Source organism: Balaenoptera physalus, assembly GCF_965194825.1.
Source record: "Balaenoptera physalus genome assembly, chromosome: 4".
Taxonomy (NCBI): domain Eukaryota; kingdom Metazoa; phylum Chordata; class Mammalia; order Artiodactyla; family Balaenopteridae; genus Balaenoptera; species Balaenoptera physalus.
In genome coordinates, this window is record NC_138891.1 from 29,785,896 (window position 1) to 29,808,605 (window position 22,710).

At 36.5% G+C, this 22,710-nt stretch overlaps 1 protein-coding gene across 14 annotated transcripts in view; it reads left to right on the top strand.

Annotated features, from left to right (window-relative positions):
* The window catches only part of LOC309660538 (uncharacterized protein), a 701,196-nt gene that overhangs the window by 569,168 nt on the left and 109,318 nt on the right, over positions 1 to 22,710 (top strand). For 11 of the 14 annotated variants that reach the window (XR_014263435.1, XR_014263436.1, XR_014263437.1 and 8 more), the window contains exon 2: positions 11,724 to 14,162. The gene's annotated coding sequence lies outside the window, so the exon portion shown is untranslated. The remainder of the gene's footprint in view (positions 1 to 11,723; positions 14,163 to 22,710) is intronic. The other 3 variants (XR_014263442.1, XR_014263443.1, XR_014263434.1) reach the window with 3 other exon arrangements.

Sequence of the window (22,710 nt, forward strand, 5' to 3'; positions counted from 1 at the left end):
AGAGAGCGTGAGAGGTGGCATTTTGAAGGTCAGTGGTCATGTTTGACAGAGTAATTTCAGTAGAGAAAAGGGGCTGAAATTAGATTGAAGTGAGTTATTGTGTACTAAGAAAATCGAGGCAGAAAGAGAAATCTGGCAACTTAAAGAGGTAAGGTCAATTAATTACTATTTTTTTTTTTTTTTGTAAGTTGGGAATTTTTGGAGGCAGAATGTAGGAGAATAGTTTTAAGATGATACAATGTCTCAGAGAAAGTGAAGTAAATGCAATCAATAGTAAAAATAGAGTAATTATGCTTGGCACCCGTTGAAAACAATTCTCTCTCAGAGACTGGCATCAAGAAGGCAAAAAAGCACAAATATGACTGAAAATGTTTGAGATGGGGGAACCATAGTCAGATGGCTGCAATCTTCAGTGTCAAATAGGAGAAAATGTCATCGGTGAGTGTTTTGGGGACAGCCATTGGATTAGCTACTTAATGTGGTAGACTTTTGCCAATAATGTCATAGAATAACAAATAATAAGGAGGATTAAAGAATTTTTGAGCAGGTAAGGACCCAGTAGAGGCTAAAAAATAATGTAATAATATGAAAAAAACCTAATCAGCTCCCACTGGGCTTCAAAGAAGTTACTCAAAATAATTAACATGCCCCTTTTTGTTTGATCACCTTTATTTGCACATCAGAAATTACGCCTTGAATCACAATTTTTGGCTCCATTTTTCAGCCAGTTCCAATTTAGTTAAAACTGGAATATTTAAAATTGGAAAAATGGGAAAATTGTTTACTATTTTAGAATAATTTTTATCTCTTGGAAATTCTCTTTTTGCGTTTCTACCACTATTATGATTAAAATATGTATGCTTAAGCTCTAGAATGTTTCTTTCCCATTAATGTTTATTTTATCCCACTCTTCATAGCAAGGATGTAATCATGGCACATTCATTTAAAATTGCATTTTACATAAAAGCCTGAAAATGTCATTGTGTGTGACTCCTTTCAGTCATATTGTGTCCCATCCAAGAACCCCTCCAGTGTAAAATAGTAGTTTAAAAATCATTAGTGTTTGGGTTATCTGGAGGACTGTGCAAAAATCTAAGATTCCTTTATGGTTTTTAAAATGTTTTATTTTTATGTAGAAGATATTTTTGCTTAATTTTTCTTATTGCTTTGGCCGTGAAAAGAACAATTTTTCATTTACCTCTGGATAGGCTTCACTCATTCTACACTGAGAGAGTTCCAAGTTTTTAGTAATATAGTAGGGAGTAATGGTTAAGAAAGATCCACATTTGAATTCTGGTTCTGTCACCAACTAGCTGGATGACTCTGGAAAAATTATTTATCCTTTCTGGGCCTCAGTTGCTACTTTTCCCAACCTACGGTGACTTTTCCTTTTCATTTAGAATTTCTTACAACTGGAGGTCTGTATTAGTTTCTATTGCTGCTGTAACAAATTACCAAAAACAACACAAAATTACTGTTCTACAATTCTGGAGTTCAGGAGTCTGAAATGGATCTCCTTGGGCTAATGTCAATGTGTCAGCAGGGCTGCATTCCTTCTAGAAGTTCTAGGGGAATATCTGTTTCCTTACCTTTTTCAGTTTCTAGGTGCCACCCTCCTCCTGCCTGTGACCCCCTTCCATCTTGAAGGCAATCAATTGCATCACTGTGACCTCTGCTTCAGTTGCTATGTCTCCTTCTCTGACACTCTTACCTCCTTCGTTCATGTATAAAAACCCTTGTGATTAAAAATAATCTAGGATAATCTCCAAATTTTTAAAATTTAATCACATCTGTAAAGTCCATTTTGCCATGTAAGGTAACATATCCTTATGTTACAGAATACAGGGATTAGGATGCAGACATCTTTTGGGGAGGAGGATGCATTATGCTGCCCATCACAAAGTCAGAAAAGATACACTCTATAGATTTCCACCTCTTCACCCAACTACCGTCAGGGAAAAATATCACTTTTATGAAAATTCTCCATGCGAGTGAGAAAAATATCTCTTTTTCTTTCTGAGTTTATTTGTATAATGAATTATCTCTCTAAAAATGCCAATGTGGAAGAGTTCCATTAGTATGCTTGAACATTAATTAACAGGGGCACTTCTTATTTCATTTGACTTTCATAGGTTTTGTCCATCAATACTACACTGTGGAATGGATGATTCTTTCCCACTGCAGCATCTTATTTTATTTCCTATGTATGGCTTCATGCTAGCCAAAAGGTTAGATGTTACAATTATTTATGCTAATCTCAATTTGCTTTTGTGCTGTAGACAGTACAAATAAAGCTGCAGCAATTGATTACACATCACTGACAGCAGAAGAAACATACAGTTTCATCAATGAAAAAACTGAGTCATGTAACAAGTCAATAGTTATGTGCAGCCTCATGAGAATGACAATCAAAACCAGGTCATAATGATATAAATATTTATTGGGTACCTCATCCTGCTTGGTGATTTTAATAGTCTGTAAAAAAAATTTGTTTAAAAGGAAACATTTCTGTTTTTATTGGATACTCTTTTGTAAAATACATTGTATTATATTGGAGTTTTAAGTATTTTTACATTGAGTCTCTTGTTTTTAAGTTTTCTTATTTTATAGTCATTTGATTTAATCTTAAAATGGATAAATATCATATTTAAATATCTATATTCACAAATACTTCTATGTCTGGCACAGGTCTATTGTTGTCTTATATGGATATTATTTTGGTAAATTACACTGAGGAATAGTTAGAAATGGTATAAATGTGTAAAAATAATGTCTTAACAGTTAAAATAAACATCTATAAAATTTATTCATCAAAATAATTGTCTGAGGCTTTGTAATAAATTACTGAAAGAATAGAAATAGAATGCATAACTTCCAAAGTGTTGGGGGAAAGAAAAAGGAGAATAAAGAAAACTCTCTCAGTTCAACAGAAGTCTAGAAAGGAAGGGGAAAAAAATCAGAGAAAATATGGGCCAAATATTCAGCAAATATTTAATGAGCATCTGCTATAGACCAGAAATTTTTCCCTGAAAATGTTATTCAAACAAATTGGTAAGTACAATAAGTGTAAATAGATTAAATTCTTCTATTAAATGTCAAAGACTTTCAGCTTGGATACACTGGTTTTCTAAAAGACTCTAGATGTATATCAGTGACACAGCTAAATCAAAACATACAGAAAGACTTATAACAAAGGAATGGGAAAAGATATACAATATGAATGTGTTTCATCTAATGACATAACCTTAAAACATGTAAAGCCAAAGATACAGAATTACAAGGTAAAGCCAACAAATGCACAATCATAGTGGGTTTTTTAAAAAATATTTCAGAAATTAATCTATCATAACTAAATTTAGTAAGGATTTAAAAATCTTAATATACAGACTAAATTTTAAAAATTAAAGTTTAGCTTTAAAATTAGCAGAAGGCACATCATTTTTGTTTCTATTTAGTTGTCATTGACTAAATTTTCAGGCTATCTGATCAATCTAACAAATTATAGAGCAAAATTTTAACAAAATCTTCTGATTCTGAAATCAAAATCCTCTGGCAATCTGGCTAGTTAGTCTTAACAGACCTGCTTTCTGCCTCCATTTGTCCCTCGCTTTTCCAATGAAAAGTTATTAAAGAGTATTAAATCTCAGCCCTCAAGGAAAAGAGGACACAGATGAGAAAGTATCTACTTACTAAAGCATTCTCTATGAGTGAAGGAAACCACACTACTTTCTAATTCTGTAGAAGATAGATATCCTTTGCATATTTTAACACACTCAGATTGCCTAAATGAATACGAAAATAACACAAAAGGTTTGAATTCTACAACTATGCATTCTAGTTGCCAAGAAGAAAATTACATGAAGTGGGCATTCTAAATTTATTTTGGTAAATAATCTTAATGAGGAAATCTTGTTAATAATAAATAAAATGAGATGCAATATGAAAAAATTATGATATTCAAAACTGTATTTGGTTGTTTAAATTGGGTTGCATTATTTTGTTCTGAAGCTTGGTAGATAATGTGGTACTATATCATTTGGATTTCTTTTCAGTGAAACACAGATTGAATATTTAAACACAAAGAATGCCTACAACACCCTGTTATATCATGTCTTCCTGACTCAACGGTGTTCTTTTTTAGGTAGGATAACTAGTGATACAATCAGCCTTTATCACAATGAAATTAGACAGCATCCTAATGTTTAGCATACATCCAAGCAAAGAATACTCTTTTCAGAGAGGAATGAGAAAACAGATCAATCAGAAAAGATAACACTATGAAGTTAACATTTCAAATTATTGGGGTTTTTTGTGCGTTTTATTTTTTTTGGTGTTTGGGCCTATATTTTATTAATTTCTAACTGGTTCTTCTGGCTGTTATGTTAATCTTCTGCAAAGTATCAGTGATAGCATGTAGAAAGTAAGATGTGGTCTCCAAAGCAGTGTTAATCTAAATGTTAATCTAATTTTTGGTTTAAAAGGTCTTCACTACACACCTTTAAACATGGCCACACTTTGCTAGACCCAGGACTTTTAACATTTTTGATATTTGATTACTCTAAAATAGAAATGTAAAAGGTGTCTTTGAATAACTCCAGAACTGCTAATCAACCTAAACTAAGAATAAAAACCAGAATTAGAATCTCCTCTTAGTCTAAAATTTGTTATTCTTCCTATATTCTTTAATAGTCTTTCTGAGAATATTCTTTAATATTTTTATTCCTATTTGTTATTCCTTTTCTTTATTACTGTATTTTTAAAACCAAAAACACTTTGACTACTAGTTTAATCTTTCTGAATTGCCTACAGTCTATAACTTTTTTGTATTACACATGATTACATACCTGATATAAAGTTTAAATACTTAATCAAAGGTAGGTTGAGGGAAAGAGTGGGAAGAAATAACCCATACTACTACTTTCATTGTCATGATGGGCCACTGAATTATTTTGATTAAAAATCTCCTCTTACTGTTCAAATAAGTTTGTATTTGAACAGTACAAGTTAGTAAGTTAGCTAGGACCAAAATTTTTTACCAGGTCAATAAGGAAAGCTGCTAAGAATTATCTTCTCAATTTTAGTTGAAAATGTCATGTAACTTAACTTTATCATTTAAAAAAATCAGCATTTACACTAATAACTTGTCATGTTAGGCTGAAAATATAAATCCTCCATTAAAATATTTTTCTTGTCATATGATATAGACAAGTTAAATAGAATATCCCATATAATGTTATTTCTTAAGTTTTTTATTGATTTTTTTTTTTACTGTAGATGTCTTTAAAATATTATTGAAATGGATAGTCTATAGAATTTTTTTCTGTTGGTCCCTTTGTTTTATGGAATAAATTCTGTGACCACATGTACCTTTATGGACTGGAACTGGAAATATATTTTTTACTTTATGTAATATAATAAAATTTTAAAAATTATGTATAATAATCACCCAATATAAATTTATTATAAAGTTTCACAGTCTTTGATGTAGCCTGGAAGAAAACACTGTGCTAGACAATGGCATGATTGAATTGACAATTAAGTCAATAGTTGGGTTGCATTCAATAGAATTTCAGTCCCTAGAACCAAAGAGGTAATACCCTGACTCTACCCTGCATGCCTATTTTATTGTCTTCATTTCTGGTTCCCACTAAAAAGATTGTAGAATCAATCTGGTGGTGAGACAACAGGATAGAAAACATTATATGGATCAGGGCATATGAGGAGCCACTGGAAGAAAAGAAAAATGGAGGACTCTTGGATTATGTGATAATAATCTTAAATAATTTACTGAATAGAAAAAAGGATTTTACATTCTTCTGTGTACGATAGAGAAGGCTAAAATGTGAGATTATATGGACATAAAATTAGATTCAATAAGAAACAATTTAAGTTATATCAAGCTGGAATGAGGTAGTGATTTTCTTCCATGGAAGCCTGAATAATCACTTATGGATGGTATTTATAAAGCATTTTGCTATGGTTGAAAACCTAAGATAGGTTACTTCTGAGCTTTCTCTTAAACTCTAAATTTTATTTTTCCATATTTAAAGAGTGGAAGAAATTCTCTACCAAAATTCATCTGGGCCATGTGGAACATTGATCTCCTGCTAATTGTACTCTAATAATAATTATTAATAATAATAATAGATAAATAGTATCATTACTTCCATTTTACAGATGAATAAACTGGGGCAAAGTGAAATTCAGCAACATGCCCAGTCACAGAGCTAAGGAGACCCTTGGAACTGGGATTTTAACTCGGGTGAATCTGACTCCTGAGCCTGAGCTCTTAATGCATATATTCTGCTGCCAATTTATCGAAAAAAAGCTTAAATAGCCAATGTGCTCTCAAGTCTCTGGAGAGTCATTTCACTTAAAGAAAATAAAGTGGCAGGATAGGTATTTTGAGATTTCTTATGCCAAAATTTCAGAGGACATGATAATAATGATAATGAAATCAACAATTACACTTTCTCCTGAAACAGTTGCTGCTATCCTAATTTATTGGGACTTACAAAGTCCCAGCCACTCTGTAAACATTTTCAGGTATTATCTCATTTAATTCTTAAAACAATCTTTCTTGTAAGGTAGGTCCAATTATTTTTGTTTAACAGATGAAGAAGCTGAGGTCCAAAGTTACACTACAAGAAATGATAGCTGTCTTATTACCTAGAGCAGCTTTTATTCACTCAGCTTAGTCTTTCATTCTATAGAATGAGTCTATTCTCATTTTATATAGAATCATTGTCTCTTATCTAGAAGTTTCTCCAAATGCAAAAGTTGGCATGTTCTCAAACCAGGATCATAGAATACTCTCTTAAACTCATTTTTAACAGCTATTTATAAACAACAGAATTCCTATAGTCTATGAAGAATAGTCTATCAGTCAATTAATTACTGAATTAGTCAGCAATCAGTGTGCTAGACACTGTGAAGGATACAACAACAATTCCTGCTGTCCAGGAGCTTACACCTTAGCTAAGGAGTCAGAAAATGTAGACCTAAACACTTAACAGTAAAAGAAAGTCAAATGATTGGTACAAACAGTAAAAGATTTTACAGTGAAAGAAACTGTATTATGGTGCACCATTAGTGCTAGGGAAAGCCTCATGGGATTTACCCTGTGTGTTGATGAATGACTGATTTAGATGAGTGAAGAGAATCAAGAGAGAGCATCTGACATAGAGAGAAGGAAAAGAATGAACACTGACAAGCAGTTTGTAGTATATAAGACATGTTGGGCTCCAGTGACTAGATGGGTAAGGCCGTGGGCGGGTGGGTATTTTACTTGATTATTTATAATGTTACATTAGTTATTTATTTTAGTAGTAATACTTTTACATTTTCCTTAAGAATATGTACAAATATCAAAAGCAATAGATTCTGATTGAGAAGCATGATAAGATGTAAAAGTTAACTTTTTCAAGCGTCTTATCTATAGGTTGGCCACCCAGAGAAAAAGTCCCCTTGCACAGCTCTAGTAAATTAGTCTATGTCCCTATGGTTAGTCATTCAATCCTGGTGCTGTCATTTACAAACTGGCCCAAATCTATGACATTTTCCCATCAGGGGGCTGGGTCTAGGCCCCAACTTGGGAGGAACCATGCCTGCTTTTACCAATAGAGTAGAGCAGACATGACACTATGTGATCTCCAAGGCTGAGTCATGAAAAGCCATGAAGTTTTGTCCTTCGTTCCCAGAATACTCACCCTTGGAGTCCAGAGACACCATGTAAAAACGTCTGTCAACCCTGAGGCTGCCGTGTTCTCCTTAGGGAGAGGCCATGTTTGGATGCCCTGGTCAACACAATCGGCCTCACTGTCCTTGCCAAGGAACCAGATATGTGAGTGAAGTCATGTTAGACCCTCCAGATCAGCACATCTGCCAGCTGAATACAACTCAAGCTCTGTCAGTGCCACATTAAACAGAAGAATCACGTAGCTGAGACTTGACTGCATTTCTAACTCATGAAATCATGAGGTATATATAATACAATATGTTTTTATGCAGTAATAGATAACTAAAAGACCTGATCAACTGTAAGGCTTGAATCCCAGCCCCGACCACTGACCCCTGCCATCATGCTAGTAGTGTAGCTTTTGCTTCCAGAGTTAGGAAACCTGATATGGCAAATACCTTTGCTATCCTGCACTGCCCTAGAATGTAATAAGCTCTGGGGGAACTGGATCTCCTCTATTGCTCCAGTCCCTGTGAATATTCCCTGGTGAATATTGCCAAGCTGACCTAGCAGAGGGTGTACTGCCTGTTCAACCACCAGCTCTAGTTTGCGCAACACATGGGTTTTTCAACATTCCATGAGGTACTGTGGGACCTCATTAGACAATCTAGAAGTAGGGTGGGTACTAAAACACTGAAGAAAAAGATATTCAAAAGCAGGGTACTGACCACACTCTACTATTGTGAATTTTCTGGGGCAGCCCTGATTCTAAATGTTCTATCTCTATCACCAAAAATTATTGAAACATCTTAGAATCTCCTATATTTTTGGTGTCTGACATTTCTTCCAGACTACCTCTTTTACTGGAAGAGTCACATAATCTTTTGTCAGACTATATGTCCCAGTTTTGTGTTCAGAAAAATAGGCCAATGTACTTTTAACTCAAAGTTACAGTGTGACAAATTTGGTACCTCTCATCAGAGTATAGAGGCTGAAGGCCTGCTGGACATTATAAAAGGAGAAAGTAGAAGAGAAAAAGTTTCTGTATAAGGTCTATATTTAGTTCATATATACAGATATCCTGAAAAAGTCATAATTTAGCCTAGTTTTTTAATTGTTGAAATCATCATTATAAGTCTTTCTGGTAAGTGTGCATTTCTCAACAATATTTTCTTGTGGATTTTTAACGATGTGCTTTTAGTATCATAAGAGAGGAAAAATTTCATCTCAACAAGAAGCTATTGAAATTCCTTAACCTATTTTTGTGTTTGTCTTTTTCCCTGTTGATATAATGAACTTTTAAAATTATGGTAGACCATAGTCATTGCTATAATTCACGTTTTACCTTTACTATATTCTGTCAGACTAAGAGTGAGGGGAAAGCTATCAAAACTTCCCCAACTTCCCCATAGCTCAGCTGGGTTCTGGATACTCCACAAATAATGTGTATGGGGCTAATACTGCCTTGACATGCAACTGTTTACCATATACAGCTGAACTTTCATGCGGCACCTCCTCGCTAGAGATGGCCAAGTGGGCTTTATGTACTAGTCTCTTCAATGATAATCAAATTAAGAGATTTAGGCCTGTGGAAACAATATCTGCCAACTAAGGTTTTTTCCTCTTTTCCAGGATGTCAACGTTATATAAGTAATTCCAACATTATTGGTGTACATAGTTAAGAATTTTTAAAAAAATATAGCCTTCACATTTCTAATTATATCTCTAATATATCATGGAGTAATTTTGTCACCCTATTACTCTGCCATCTTCTAATCCATCATTGTATTTTCCCTTAAATTTGTTTACATTACCACCATAAACTGGATTATTTTATTGATCAGTAGTAGTCTATAAAATGAGAGGATATCTGTATTCTTTCCTATTAAAAAAAGATGCCTTAATGGTTAATTGACACAATTCTCCTAAGGAAAAATTTAAATTTTACTTACAAAGAAACTACGTTACTCCGAGGTTTACTATATTTTAAAACTTTTTGAGAAAATATTCATTAAAAAAAATTTCTTAAAGGGAATGGCCACTTTAGGAAATAAGAAATGATGGCAGAAGAATGCAGATAATAAAAATGCATGATTTGGTCAAAGAGTGATTCAAGTAATTGAATACATATAAAGGAGGAAAGGGAAAGTCAATTAAATGAATGAGTTACTTAATTGCCAACCTTCTTGAATGAAAGTGACATCAAAGCATCTGAATAAAAACTTACATTGATTAGGTGCAAATAGTTTGACTGTTTCTCCAAGTTTTGGGTTTCTGATGGAGAAAAGAGAAAAGATTTATAGAAGCTGAGAAAGTGGTAGAAGAGACGGTTGGAGGCCTGCTTCAAGATTAGCAAGGCGGCCCCTTTTTAAGAGCTTCATTGCTTAATTAAATCTAAGTGCCAGGATAGAAGAAGTTCATCTATCAGTGCTTCTGAATTAAAGCATAATGTAGGGGAAAGAACTTTAAGAAGTTTTGTAGCTGGTGGTTTGCTTAAAGTCATGGACAGGAAAAAGAGACAAGATATTTCAACTCCTGAGAGCTCTGTCTTGAAAGCAAAGGCATACCAGGAATGGAAGGGAATCTAACATTTAGTTAGGAAGCCATTCACCAACAGTTTAGTGAGGCAAAGCTCTATCTGCAGGTGTTTACATTTGTTTAACTTGACACTGTGGCTTGCCTTAAATACATTAATAATATGCCTGGTGCAGTAGAGAGCATGTGGGATCACGACCGAATGACTACATAGAAATTAGAATTGTGCGCCTTATCAGTAGTAAGTTCTTTATAACTGGCATAAAATGATAACCTTTATATGTACTTTTATTGTAATATTATTGAGTTAAAACATAGGTAGGGGAAACATTAGCTTAGGTGGAGACTGTCTTATAGTCTCACCTATTCATGCTGGAAAAGGATGGGGCAAGGGAAAGCAATTTACATTTTTTGAATGCCTACTGCATGCCAGGAATGGGACTAGACACTTGATTACTCAATTCTGGGGGAAGTTTGTGAGATGGTTAATCTCATACCCATTTTATAGGGAAAGAAACTGAGCCTCAGAGAGGTAATCTGTTCAAGTGTTGATGATGATGGGTTATACAGTTTGAGAATCAAACATAGATCTGCATGTCTTTAAAGGTCATGCTCTTTCTTTTCTACCAACTTCCTGATAAAATCATGAGGAAAAAACCGTTCTTCGGTCATTAAAAGAAAAATCTAGTAAAAAAATCTAGTAAACGACAGGTAATAACACTCATGAGGGTGGGTGTTCAATTCCTCTAGCATTTTTTTCATGGCTGTTTCAGGGGCTGATATTCTCACCCCCTCTGCTCTCCTGCAATTCCTAAATATATGATAGTCATTTCAACATCGGTTTAAATTTGAGTTGGTGTACTAACTCTTCCAGCAAGATTTTCATTTTCACTATTATTTCTACTGGTAATAATTTTGAAAAGCTAAAACGTGTTAAAAGGTGCCTAGTAAAAAGCATACTGTGTGCCTGTTGTATGCATCAGTTCATTTGAATCTCATGATAACTTTTGAGGTGATTTACAACTGTCATTGTATCTTACAGATATTGAAATCAAGGCTTGGGAGATTGCCTACATTCAGACAGTTAGTGAGCGGAGGAGCTTGTTTTCTAATGCCAAAGCCCTTCTTCCTGGGCACTATGCTGCACTGTTAGATGCCTAGAGGTGATGAGTATCTCTTGTTAGTATGACCACTGATGTAAAGTTCATGAAATGTGCAAAACATACTAGGGACGAGAACATTCTTAGAGCTCTTGATAATATTAACCTAATGTTGACCCTCGAGTGGTCACACAATGTAAATTCACACACACACACACACAGACACACACATCACAATATTTAAGGAAAGGACAGATGAGCCAAGTGATGTCTAGGACCAATTCTGTGAAATGATTTTCAGAATTGATTGAATGTAAAGTATTCAATATTATATTTAAATATTTCCATTTCCACAGGAAGTATATGTTTTTGAAACCATATCCTAAATCTACATCTAATTTCTGTTTCAGTGAACAAAAGAATACCCTCCATGAACAGCAACAGCATAAAATTTATGGGTAAGAGAATATAATTTCTGGTTGACTTGCTTAGAACGACACCATGGTTATGAGGGGAACATTTCTGAATTCAAATTTCTGCATGATCTCTGAATTTTCTCACCAAAGTCTGGCTTTGGATATCCAGCCATACTCTAGGAAGATACTCAGACACATTTTTTTGTTGTGGTGGTTTTTAACAGAACATCTGGTATTTATTGGCAGAATGCATTAGTGACGATGTCCTGTAAAATTTAAGCCAAAACTTGATGGAGTATGAGTTTGTTTTGTTTTATGTCATTTTCTCTGTGTGAAATCCAGAGTCCAAATATTGTTTCCTACCTACAATGGCATCTGAAAACATACTAATCACAATCATTGGATTTTAGAGATTTCAACCAAAGATTAGCAGAGCATTAAGATGAAATAGCAGATGAATAATTTAGAATGATAACAGACTCTAATGTTAAATATAACTCTAATGTTAAATATATAGGAAAAGCGACTTCACAAAAATACACTTTTTCTCTTTTAGTTTTCAATATAGTTGGAAAGAGACATATCTTAATTCCATTTCTCAAAGCGCAAGTATATTCCCTCCTGAACCAATCTTTCCTCAGCAGGCTGATTTAGATAAGAAAATGAAAAGGAGATAACTGAATGGATCCTCCAACCTTGTGATTCGGGAATTGGGGCTGGGCGCCCCTTGGGGTGGCAGAGCAATTCTGAGGCTGTTGAAGCTCTCTGAACAGCTGTTTGGTAGTAGTCTCAACAGAGCCCGTTAGCACAGCTCCTGGTCAGGGCCAAGTTAACTGCATCCTTTTACTGTTGCCACCACACTCCCTCTTATCATGTCCCTCCATTATCACTTGCTCGCCTCCCCAGCTTGCTCTGTTAGCATTTCTACTCTCCTAGGAGGAAAGAATTCTCTCTTGTTCTCTTTCCCCCCACCCCCAACTAATTCTCTCTCACCTCTCCCACTTTTCCTCTCTATCCAAGACTGCTGCCTCTTTTCCTTTCTTCCTTCTCCCATGGCTTTTTCTCCCAAACCAAATATGTGGGTTCTTTCTTTCCCTCTGTCAAGCACTACTCTTCACTAGTTTCCATACTTTTGATGGAGGGAAGTGCTTGAATATCTTAAATCATCAGACTAGAGGTGTATTCTCTTCCTTTGGGAGGGAGGCAGTAAACAGAATTGGTTAAGAACACAGGCTTTGAAATTAGACTAGAACTTGACTTACAGCTCAGTTCTGACATGCTGTTGAAAGCAGCGGACATTACTTACTCTCCCTTAGCTCCCATTTCCACCTCCATTAAATGGGGATGATAGTATCTTCCTAAAGTAAAGTATAGGGATTAAAGAAACCATTGTTATAAATGGGCTTTACCCAGTAATTGGAACAGAACCAGCAGGCAATAAAGAACAGCTCCTGTTATTCATACAGCATACCTGTTGATCAGATAGGACTGGTATCAAGTCTTTGGCTTAGCTAAATTCTCTGTCTTCCCTCTTTGCCCATCCAGGGATGCCTGTTCACCTACAGGTACCTCATTCATTTATTCACTGTTCATTCAGGAACCTACCTAGAGGATATGTTATGTCCTATCCACAGGTATTTTTTTTTAATATAAATTTTATTTATTTATTTAATTATTTAGGCTGCATTGGGTCTTCGTTGCTCTGTGCGGGCTTTCTCTAGTTGCGGCGAGCAGGGGCTACTCTTCGTTGCGGTACGTGGGCTCCTCATTGCGGTGGCTTCTCTTGTTACAGAGCACAGGCTCTAGGCACACAGACTTCAGTAGTTGTGGAACACAGGCTCAGCAGTTGTGGCTCACGGGCTCTAGAGCCCAGGCTCAGTAGTTGTGGCGCATGGGCTTAGTTGCTCTGCGGCATGTGGGATCTTCCTGGACCAGGGCTCGAACCCGTGTCCCCTGCACTGGCAGGCGGATTCTTAACCACTGTGCCACCAGGGAAGTCCCTCCCCAGGTACTTTTTATCACTCTATCATAGTCACAAAAATTAATCCAACAAACAATCTAATTAATAATTAATTTAATTAATAAGTAATTAATTAATAATTTAATTAGTTGATAAACTTCCAGGCATTATTCCTTCTAGACACTTTAATGATCTAGAGGTGGGGGAAGGGAAAGAGGAAATGAGGAAGAGATAAAGAAGGATGGTAGGGAGTCCCTTTAACTTCTAAAGGGTCTTCTGTTCCCAAAGAGTAGATATCCTGGTAATGGACCAGCTGTGTGGGCAGGAACTGTGAACTGATGAAATTACAACAGCCATAAAACACTGATTTTTCTACTTGCACTATTTAGGTCAAAAGAGAAAGCACAGGTTCACACCTCACCAGAGAAGAATGAAGATTTGAAATCAGAAGCTGCAAGCTAATGGACTTCAAGGTGAATCACACTCATAGACATATGTGGTTTAACTCACCCAGTGTTTTAGTTTTGGTTTTTATTTCTTTCTCTTCTTTCTTTTTTTTTTTTATAAATTTATTTATTTATTTTTGGCTGCGTTGGGTCTTCATTGCTGTGCGCGGGCTTTCTTTTTAGGTGCGGCGAGTGGGGGCTACTCTTCGTTGCAGTGCACAGGCCTCTCATTACGGTGGCTTCTCTTGTTGCAGAGCACGAGCTCTAGTCTACGGCTTCAGTAGTTGTGGCACATGGGCTCAGTAGTTGTGGCTCATGGGCTCTAAAGTACAAGCTCAGTAGTTGTGATGCACTGGCTTAGTTGCTCCACGGCATGTGGGATCTTCCCGGACCAGGGCTCGAACCCATGTCCCCTGCATTGGCGGGCGGATTCCCAACCACTGCCACTAGGGAAGCCCAGGTTTTTATTTCTTTCTTGAATTAATTGAGGATATTTAGAAATCAATAGATTTCACATACAGATTCAGATGTCTAGTGTCACTTGAAAGATCAGATGACTTCATGACACTGGGCTGGGGAGCAGCAACTTCTACGGGGCACACACCCTCCAGTTTGCCACAGTTGTCCTCTGGCTGATTTATTTTATTTGCTTAAATCCTGTAGCATTTGAGGTTTTGATCCCAGGCTTAAGGACTAGTTTTCAGATGACATTTCCAACATATTCATTTTTGATCTGCTTCCAATTCACCTCTTTTATGTGTGGGCACCTACACCTTATTCTCAGGGTGGGTACTCAAGAGATCAGACTAGTGGGCAGCTGGCTTCCAACCACCAGGCACCAACCAACTAGAAAGAACAGAAGTCCCCACAGTGCAACCTGCAGGATCTCATGCTGGGCCAGTTTCACACCTTTTGTTTCTAAACCTTGGGAAAGTTGGGGGAGGGGCTTCGGCAGCCAAGGTGAAGGAGGGTACTCCAGTATGGAAATGCTTCACCATTTAAACAAGTAGGACTGCTGTGCTGGTGCCTGCCCATGAAGGATCAGCCCTTCCTATATCTGAGGCAAAGTGTACAGTGTCTTTGCCCTTGAACACACCCTCCACAAGTCTAACTCTGCATTAGCTGTGTATGTTGTGTGTGTTTGTGTGTATGTCAGGTTTGCTTAACTAGATTTAAGCTTTACAAAGGTAGTATAGAGCCTTGCACAATGTAGACAGGTCATAAACATATTTTAAGTGGAGTAGATTGAATTATTTATTTATTCCAGGGTCTCTGTAATGTTCATTGACATGTGATAAATGAAACCATGTTTGGTTTCCTTGTGCATATTTGATTTTCATACACCTATATTTCATATCAAGAAGAAAACCAATCAACACTGCCATATAGAAGCATCTCTGAACCACACATAAAATATCTTAAAAAAAAAACATTTAACCTTTGAAATTGAAGTATAAACAGGAGAAGAATTCATAGATTTTCTAATTGTCTTATCCTGCTGTGGACACTGGCAGACATTCTGTCTATAGCTATGACTGTGAATGCACACAATAATTAATGCAGAGCCTAGGAAAATTAGTTTAGAAGTATAAGGTCATTTTCAGATCACTAGATATTGATAGTACTTTTAATTTCATCCTCTACTAAATTTTAAGCTTGGAAAATTTTAATACAGATAGAAATAATAAGAAGAAATAATTGCTAGAGGAAATATTTCTATTAAAATGGTGGATTAAGGAGAAGGTAAAATTTTCCCGGCTGAATACAAATTTTCCATATAATTATACAAAGATCTTAAAATAATCATAAAAGATTCTTCCAATAAAAGCTATTAAATGACTGTGTAGTTGATATAGAAGATTTGGCTCAAATATTCCATGTGTAGTAGTGCAAAATACTTTCTAATGGAAACTTTTCAAGGAGCCGTATTGAGTCAAGAAATTTCTTTCTGTTTAGACAATACTGTGAATAGTAATTGATGCTTAGCAGGGTTTAAGCGACTATTTCTCTTTGAAACAATGGATTTTCTTCTAACCCCATTGCCTTTCGTAAAAAGATGTCTTTGGAGATATTGGTAAGACACACACAATTACTGAATTGACTTTATTCAATGAATCTGCTGTGTTATTTTACTCCAAAAAAAAAAAAATTCACATGCGTTCTGAAATTTGATGACTTAAAAGTTAATTTTAAGAGAAGATGCAAGTAATTGAAGCAAAAAATAGTTTCTTTCAATGCTCAGAAGATTTCGTCTCTAACCATACACACTCATCTTACCATAATGCGAATAGGATTCTTGTATTTGTTCTTTTCAAGTGATCTATAATTTCAAAGTCTGGATTACACAAAAATGGATATTTAATTTGTCTTAAAAACAACTATATAGTGGCACAAAAGTGTTACAAAAAAATCCTAACCAAATTAGAATTATGTCAGTGAAGGGAAAGTTTGGTGCCCTGGCAGCAGTAGCCTGGTTTGGCTGCCTCTGCTCCTCAACCTCTCCAGAACGCTGGGCTGAGTCCAGGGTCTTCAGACGGCAGAGTTGATTTTGGGTTGCTTAGTGAAGAGCTGTCAGCACCAAAATGATAGTAGCAAAGCTGAAACCAGAGGCTATCCACGGTCAGTCAGATGTTGTCACACAGCAGGGGATACTGGAGTCCATCAGACTGAGAGTCTGGAGGGATGGGTGAGTTCAGAATCTGTGGGTTCTGTCATGGGAGCATTTCCTTTGAAGACTTCAGGACTAGCCACTGAGGTCATGGCTTTGGCCAGTCCTAAAGATAGAGTACTTAGAAATTGGGACATGACAAACAGCACCAGAAATGTGGGGTTTTCTCTTCATTGGAAGATAAAACGTTCGCCTTATTTCTCCATACCTTGCAAGCTGATTGGCCACAAATTCTCATGAGAATTTCATGACTATGCCCAGTCATGTATGGTCATTTTACTCTGCTTTACTAAGATTTCTGGGTTAGGCTGACACTTCACCTGAGTTCTTCGACATTTTAAAGGGTCTTTGTAGGGGCTTCCCTGGTGGCACAGTGGTTGAGAATCTGCCTGCCAATGCAGGGGACACGGGTTCGAGCCCTGGTCTGGGAGGATCCCACATACCGCGGAGCAACTAGGCCCGTGAGCCACAACTACTGAGCCTGCGCATCTGGAGCCTGTGCTCCACAACAAGAGAGGCCGCGATAGTGAGAGGCCCGCACACCGCGATGAAGAGTGGCCCCCACTTGCTGCAACTAGAGAAAGCCCTTGCACAGAAACGAAGACCCAACACAGCCAAAAATTAAATAAATAAATAATAAAATTAAAGGGTCTTTGTAATAATATGGTGAGTCTTCAATAGGTCTTCTTAAGCCTCGTGGTATATTGTGTTATTGTCCAAGTGTCATTTTGGCTGAAAAGTTATTGTCTATGTCAAAAGACTAAATCCTAAAGATGCAATTTAAGCAACGCATGGAGTTGCCAACATGCAAATCAGGCTGGTTTTTCAAAAAGGTCAGTTGTTTTGGATGAATGAAAGATTTTTACTCCTTGGACTCTGAGAATAATATTGGTAGATGCAACATGGGACTCAGTCAGTCCTGGGAACTTTTCTTGGATTGGTTACTTGGGCTTTGAATCTTGGGTTTCTCCATTTGAAAATAATTCCTATCTTACAGGCTTGTTGTAAGAATTAATAATAAGCTGGATGCTTATGAAGAAACTTTATATACAATAATACACTATACAAATGTCAAGTAAAAAAAAATACTTTGCCTATAGGTAAAATTAGGAGTCAATAGGTACCAGAGTTGTTGGTAATAATATTTCATGCCCTCTAAGAAAATTAATTTTCTTTTTACATTTCTATTCTGAACAATTGAAACATCTAACTACATGAAACATACGTTACTGAACACAAGTTCCTGTGCCTGAGTCACAGCGAGGCCAACATCAGAGTTTGGAGCAGAGAAAGGTTTATTGCAGAGCCATGCAAGGAGACATGCGGCTCATGCCCAAAAAACCCCAAACTCCTCAAAGGGTTTCAGCAAAGCACTTTTAAAGGCAAGGTGAGGGAGGGGAGCGGTTAGTTGTTGCAAACTTCTTGGTGTCCGAATCCTTTGTTCTTGCAGCTGTCCTTGTAGGTCAGGTCATGATGTTCCTGTAAACCTCCAATAAAACAAATGCTATTCTCTGTTCTGCAACTTTATATCTCTATATGAATGGACTGTTAAAGGTCAGAGCCCTGAGAATAGGCTACCTTGTGTATTTCAGGCTATAGGCAACATTCTTTTACAAAAGGTGCAGTGCCAGCATGACTAAGCACAAGCAATAGAACAGATCTAATATGGAGTCAGATTTGTTCTTCCCTATTACACATACACTTACTTTCCGAAGATTTCAAACTCTAGAAACAGGGAGGTGGATATATTTACAATATAAGTAATTTATCCCCTGGTTCTTCTCATACATCTATGTCCGTTACTTCTCTATTTCTTTCCTTGGGTTCTTTTTCTCTCTTTTTATTTTTTCTGTTTCCCTTTGTTCTCTAGCTTTTTCTCATCACAATTTTTTCATATACCATGGACTTAATGACCACTTAACAAATATTCCTCAATCTGCATTTTTAGCTCAGAAATTTCTCCTGAACTGCAGAGTAGTGTACACCTAGGTATTCACAGATACTTGAGCTCCCAAGCCCCTAAACTTGTTCCTTTTTCTGTATTCTGTTCCTTGGTCACACTCCATTTAAATTTATTATCCACTGGAGTTAGGGCTATCTTTCTTAAATGCAAATCTGATCATGTTAAGCCCTTATTTATTAAACCGTTCTATTTTCCATCCCCTTTAGAATTCATATCTGTTTATCTTTCCAAACGCAACTCCTCACAGAATTGACCTGTGGTTTTCCAAATGCGTTAGACAGCTTCTTTCCTTCACACTACTGCTCATGCTGTTCTCTCTGTCTGGAATGGCCTTTCTGATCTTGTCTGCTTAGCAAGCTCCTGTTTCACATTCAGACAGTCAAAATGTCTTCTGTAACATCTGTCACAATATCCTCTAAGAAATCTGACCTGCCTGCCAGCTTCTCCAAACAGGATTAATTACTTCTATTATTGTACTTTGTACACTGTATTACAATTATTTGTTTATGTACCCTTCTCTCTTACCAGGCTCTGAGTAATTCACATATGAGGTCCATACCTTATTCTCTTGAGCACATGGCTTACAGCACAGTTTCACACACACATAGATGTTTCAGGTTTGTGGAGAGCAGTTCAATGAAGACTGCAACGTTGTTACACAGTTGATCTCTGAACTGGTTTGAGTCTATCTGGGCAGTGGGGAAATGTGGATGTGGAGAGGGTATTACTTTTGTCTCTTACTTGTTCATGTCTATTCCTCTGGAATTTATGTACTCTGTTAAGAAGATTCTTTCCCGGGTGGAAAAAAATAAAAGAAGACTGTTTTCAGTAAATATTTTCAGTGGATTTTCTATCAGGAAGTAATAAGAAAAATACTCATTGAATGTAATTTACAGAGAAAAACATCATTCATTCATTGAACACATGTTCTCTGATCACCTACTGTCTGCCCAACACTGTTTTGAGCATTTGAAATATAGCAGTGAATAAGGCAGACGCAGATCTCCACCTTCATAGCAAGCAAGAAGGAAGGAATGAAGGAAGGAAGGAAGGGAGGGAAGGAAGGAAGGAAGGAAGGAAGGAAGGAAGGAAGGAAGGAAGGGAAGGAAGGAAGGAAGGAAGGAAGAAAGAAAGAAAGAAAGAAAGAAAGAAAGAAAGAAAGAAAGAAAGAAAGAAAGAAAGAAAGAAGCAAAGAAACTTCATTAACAGAGAAAAGGCACTTCTTTTTTCCACAGATCTTATATCATGATTTCTTCCTCCAAAATCCTCCTTCCTTCCTCCCTACTTTCTCACTTTAAAACATTTTACAGGCATAAAAGAAAAGGCAAATACAAAAACTGAAATGTTCTCAGAAGGGCTAGCTTAAAGTTCATGACAAATTTTGGAAATGGAGTGTTCATATATACTTTGTAGAAAAGGTGAGAAAAGACTGCCATTTTGGGTAAGGTTAATTGGGATGCCAAGGATTGAAAATCAGTGTGTTCCGCACTATGGATTCCACTACCAACCTGTGTTTTTGGTCTAATAAGTTTTAAAAAATATGTTTTGCTAAATTATTGTATCCTTGTTTCCTCAGTCAGAATGAATATATGTGTGTGGTTTGTGTCAAGGCAGCTCTTCAAAGTGCAGTTGGTCTGATACTTATAGTGTTGGCGTGTGTGCTCAGTAATTTTTCACTCGAACGGACAGCATGTAATATTCAGCCATCCCAGGGCAGTAGTAACTCGTACTCTCCACTTTTTGATGATTCTTTCAAAAGATTTGATGAATATGTATATCATATGACAGTAAGAACTATGTCTGCCCATTTTCCATCTTTTCAACTGGTTGTAGTTTAGTTGCCTAAAACCAAAAGTTTACAGTGCATAACCACGTTGGAGAATGGAAACAGAATTTTAATGGATGTCAAACAAGAAAAGCATCAGACACCTAGAGCAAAGTGCTCTACACTCCCCTTGAGTAATGATAGTTCATTTACATGGGTGTGAGCCAAGTCTGCTTGGCTAGGAGGCAGTTTTTAATGGTGTATGTCAGGGACACAAAATGAAGTTTTCCATGTATCCTCACAGAGGAGTCTTACATTCCTGAAGTAATGATTAATGAAGTTTCTGTGCTAAAATTTTAGTCATATGGATTTTATTTTCTCCTTCGTTTAGTCACAGCTTTTCTCATTTTCCTTTATGGCCAGCTCCTGACTTTGGAAACTATGCAAACACACTTAGGCAAAAGCACAAGAACAATAGTTCTGGAAAATGTAGGCCAATGTTGCTGAAAGCCCTTGCCAGAAACTAATTTTAGTTAAAGAGATCTGACTATTTTCAAGCCGTTCACTTTCCACCCTTCCTACCAACCCTGGAACATTACAGATGAAAGTGCCTCACGGAGTTTGGAATTTGTGACAAGAGGGTTCTTTAAACCATTTTCATCATTTTATAACAAATTCAAGAGTTATGCTAGGTCAGGGGTTGGTGACCTATGGCATGCACACCAAAAGTGGACTGAGAATAAGGGACAACATTTTGGATACATTCTTCCTTTCTGACGAACACTCCTTTCCTTCCTCCAGATAGAACTTAGCTCCAGGAGGGCTGCATACCCACCAAAACCCTCACCCAGTTTCTTTCTTTTTTTAGGTTGGCTTCTAGTTGCTAAGGTGTTAACTGCTAGACTAAATGAGTGAATTAAGGGCAACCCCTCCCAAACCATTTGCATTTAAAAGGAGATAGTAGGAGATTGGAGAGCCAAAGGCAGCTTTAGTCCTGGAAGGAGCAGCCGAGGGTGCTATTTTCAGACCTGGGCAGCTAGGCTTTCTACTTTGCACTCTGCCCCTTGCACTTACAGCCAAGATTATAGGTAGATGGTTACAAATAGGTTTCTTAGGTTCAAACTCCATTTTCATAACTATTTTTTTCTATTCATAGCTTCAACAAAAAGAATCTCAGACATATTTTACAAACATCAAATCCTTACTATACTATTCCTCAGGCATCCTATTTTTTATCTGGAAAATTTAAATTCCTGTTAAGATTTCTTTTTATGGTCATCTAATTCTAATTCTTTGGCCAGTGTCACTGCTTTCTTTTGAACTGTCTCCAGGTTATCTTTTTTTCCTTAATTGTGCAGTCAATAACCAAATATATCTCTAGAGTAATAGTCAACATACGGAGAAGTTGGAAAGAAAAATTTCTACAGGTGATATTGTTGTTTTTTTACTGTTTTAAATTTATTCTATTAATTCCAAGCATAAAATTATTGATGAATTTGAAACTATATCTTTTTATATTCCAAATTCATCAAGATTCACAATAACTTTTGGAAGATAAAAAAGCTAGGTTGAAATTATAGCCATTTCTTGTTCAATTTGCAGCCCCAGTCTAGACCCTTAAAATTTATTCACAACCATGCACAATACATTTTTACTTGATATTTCAATAATTTACTTTAATTTAAAATTGTACCATCCAACGTATGTCTCTTTAGATAACTCAACCTTTTCCTGATTATTTTTCCAAATTATTTAGATTTTCTTGAATTTTAATCAAATTTTCGAAAGGTTAAGCACCACCTCCTTCCAGGATTTCATGTTGAAAATGGATAAACAGGATCCCTGTTTCATCATCCAAGTTGTGGATAAAATGTGTAAAGCCTTTGGCTTACCTTCTGGCTTGAAACACATCCAAGCAGTCCTTCTTAATTGGTGTCCTAGATTGTATAAATTAGGAACACTATTTCTTTAACGCTTGACCACTGCCCCCACAGTCTGGGTAATGAACACTGAATTTCCAACCCATTTGCCTAACTCGAACATTTCACATTACCGAGACAGAGCTTGGTAGGCAGAGGACAGATGGATGCCCTAGGCAATGCTATCATAAGACATTAGAAAGTGTTTTGGGGGAGTGAGGTGGCTTGGGCATGAAATGGGAGAAGACAAATTCCTGAAG